Genomic DNA, 3,935 nt, shown 5'->3' with positions numbered 1-3,935 from the left:
TGGGGATCGTAAAGCTGCGTGACCTTCTCTAAACAATACCTGGAATAAAAAAAAAAAACTAGAGCAAATAAACTAGCGGAATAAATAATACTTCCACCATAAAACTGTCTCCTTCCTCAAAGCGCCCTGTTCCAGTGCGTGTCAATATTGTAAACGTGTCAGGAGCGAAAGCCGCGGTCGGCGCGCTCTTGCTGGGAAAAAACAGATTTTTATTATTTACATCGTGACAGCTGCGCCCTTATGCGAAGTCAACTGCACTGAAGTGTACGGCCGTGTCAGGCTCGCAACTTCCTCTCTTGTGACTCTCGGAGGCTCGCTGCAGCCTGTTGGTTTCATGTTGATAGTTTTACGGCCCATAACAAACAAAGTATTATATTTGGAACAGATTGCAACGAGTTCATGTGATGCATATAAAATTGAAGGAGTTCACTCATCAGAGGAGGAGAAAACAGGAGAGGAGAGCTTCATTTCAATCTATAAATGTTTTTTAAAAGCAACCTTGTGGCGAATTCCAGGATGTGAAAGTTACCCATAAGAAGAAGAAAAAAAAAAAGACTCCAAGTGATAAAGGGGGAAAAAAAAATCACATGAGCTGTACATGTGAGGTGCAGAGTGTGTGTGAAAAGCCATTTTGGTAAAGCAATTACCTAAAAGACAACGAGAAGCAAAGGAAGTCAAAGCTGATCAAATATAAAATCTAAGCTGGGAACTTTGGTGGGATGATTTACCTCTGACTCATCTGCTGCTAAATCCCGTCTCCAAACCTCAACCCGATGTATAACATTTGATCCTCTACTGACCCATAAAAGAAAGTTAACATCGGTACGCTAACGCCGAAAGAGCTTCCACAGGATTTCAGACAGAAAGTGAGATTCTGGTACCGAATCTGAATAAATAATCATCAGCAACTCCTTTTACAAGCAGACGTTTGGACAAAGTCATCCCATTATCAGACCTAAAAAAATAAAGAAAAAAGTTTAATTGCAAACTTTGCTCCAATTTTCAACTGAAGATACCAAACTCACAAGTTGACTCATAGACATTGTTCAGCTGCTAGGAGACAGCTTATTGTCTCTAAAAACGGCAGAACAATCCGAGTTTGACGACTTACATCTTCTGGTACGACGTCTTTTGACAGATGAGAGGCCAAAGTTGGGATGTTTTGCTTATAATTGGTGGTAATCTGATTGGGAAACGCGAAGCGCATCTGGACAAAAAAACAAAAACAACTGTTAATTGCGATGGTGGTGGGGTGACAATAAGGCTTATTTTCCAGACACAGAAACTTTCACTTCCTTTCACAGAATTGCCCAAACATTCATCTCAGGAACACAAAACCTGCTTCACTCCTCAATGGTATGACGGCCCCTTCAGGAAAAAAACAAAAAACTGACTTCTAGAGGTAAATTAATCTTAATAGATTTATTTTTTATTTTCTTCATAAATTCACAGGTGTGCCTTCGAATGAAACATTGCATATCAACCTATCGCGGGTTTACATCATCATCCGGATTTCTCCGGTTAATTGAAAGCACGACGATCTTAATGTGTGTGTGGAATCCTGCATTTGGAGGAAGGAATAAAAACACCTAATATTTTGGCGTTTTTGCAAGTTGAAATATAATTGTGGTTGTTTGATTTGACCTACAAAACTATTTGATGCCAGGGAGTGAGACGGATAAAGACAGGCCTGTGTCTCTTTGGTAACAGTGGATGTAAACATTTCGTCTCAGTGGTATTCTGGTCAGAGGCTTCCTGCCCCTCTGGTGCAGAACAGTCATAGGTTCCATCACACTTTGTGTCACATTATGGTTTTTCAAAGCCAGTTTTGTCTTTGGGTTCTTCTCCCAAGGCCGTTCTCCATCAGCTCTTTTCCCAGTGTGGTATGGACCAAATATTTAACTTTTGTTTTCCTGTGTGTGTGTGTGTGTGTGTACTCGCATGTGTGCTTTGTCTAAACTCTGAAAGGTTTCTGCCCGTACCCTAACAAAAAACTTCCATGTTTTATTTATTTGTACTTTTTTTTTGCTCTAAAGTTAAACTGCCGGCGCTCCGGCGGCCGCAGGTTGACCTTGCTGTCGACTCAGACGCTCCCTCGTCGTCGGTCGTCGTGCCGTCCTGTGGGGACTCGTGGGAAAAATCGTAACATGACTGAAAAATGTAAAAAAAAAAAAAAAAATGTGCACAATAGGAAAACTTTTTCTGTCGTTTCCACTTTTAAAGGAGGCTTAGTTTTCTCTGGTTGGACCACATCCTTCTTTTGTGCGGCGCATTTGATGCGGCGCGTATCAGATGCGAGCAGACATTCAGTGAGATTGGTTTTATTTATTGAGCCCCAGCTCACAGCATGAATGCAGTCAGAGTAAATTTAGACCAGTGAAATGAAACTCTTTCGTACTGCTTTAGTATCTTTCTACAAGCTGTAAGTTCTTTTAGTGTAATTTATTCCAATTCAGCCGACTAAATTATAACTAATCGTTTGACTTAAAAACAGCTAAATCAACTAAAATGTCTATGAAATACCAACTGGCTAAAGAAAAACCAAATTGCTATTTCAGAATATGAACAAATTATTAGCTGCAGTGTTTGGGACCGTTGTCCAGTCGCATGAGCAGGACAGATTGTGAGGCACTTTAATACACCGAGAGCCCAAAGCTGCTGCTAAGTTTGATCTCATCTTTACATAATCGACACAATAATATTCAAATGACCAGCCGGCCAAAAACGACATAGACCTGCGCAATAAAATTCATTGGCACAGTAAATTCAGAGCAGGTAGCATAAAGATAACACACACACAAAAAAGAAACAAAACTCCTTTGTTTTTCTTTCAGACAGAATTTCACCTTTTGTTGAGGCTTCAGTTCAGAAGTTGATTTTACTGAGTTGCATTTTTCAAAGTCAGCAGCCCTTTATTAAGAAAGCCAATAAAGTTCTTCAAAGCGATATTTTACGTCTGCTATTCAACATGTTCCTGGCTGCTGTTATCTGCTATTATTTGCCTGGAGAGATTTTCTTTTGTTGGACTTTGAACAGCTAAAATAAATCTATGAAAACAGAGATAAATGAACAGCTACGGTGATGCTAGCTAATTTTCAGAAATTGACTACACTGAGCTGAGACTCATCTGGTGATGGACCTGTTCCTCAGGTCTTTTTTAAAAATTTGTTCACTACACATCTTCCTTTCGTTCAGTCATGACTGAACGACAGTCAGTTATGCAGTTGTGAATTATCTTTTTATAATTATTTCAACTGGATAGCATCCAAGCGGCCAAAACGCCTCCTTTGATACAGGTATTCACTTTGTGACAGTCAGGTGAACAGGAGGGTTTTTATTAGCAGCACCTGCCTGGAAGCAGCCGCTCCGTATTTTTTTTCCCATGACTGCGTTGGCAGTAATAGGAACTTTTATTTTCCCATGACTCCAGCGACGGGATTAAAGGAACAAACTGTTTAAGGATGAGCTGTTGTGTAGAGTCAGGGTCGTGTCCGCTCCCGTTTCAGATCGCTTCCTCAGGGCTGGGACCGTTCAGCCAAAGTCTGGGGGCAAAAGCAACGCTCGGAAAAACGTTTTAGATTCTGCCACAACATCTGCCGACAGGCACTAAACTGGCAGTGGTTGTCTTACAGTGTTGGGGAGAAATTTGACATTTATATTTGCAAAGTTGTTTTGAATTCAGTCACAGTGGAGAGTTTTGAGGGATATTGATCAGTGATCATTTCGATCAGTGACCGTTGTCTGAGTCGTATTGTTGAACAGCCACGATTGAACTGTTATATCATTTCTCTCTTTGTCGTTGTTGGCCTCTGGAAATAAGCTTTAATATTCTTTAGTAATCAATTCAGTGTTACTCTCCCATTAACGCCGTGTTGGCTCAATCTCTTTCTTATTGTTAAATTATAAACACTAAGTGAGGCTGTAAGTCCTGCGTC

This window comes from Poecilia latipinna, unplaced genomic scaffold, assembly GCF_001443285.1.
Source record: "Poecilia latipinna isolate Pla-1442-1.1 unplaced genomic scaffold, P_latipinna-1.0 Scaffold5240, whole genome shotgun sequence".
Taxonomy (NCBI): Eukaryota; Metazoa; Chordata; class Actinopteri; order Cyprinodontiformes; family Poeciliidae; genus Poecilia; species Poecilia latipinna.
Note: the sequence above shows the minus strand (reverse complement) of the source record.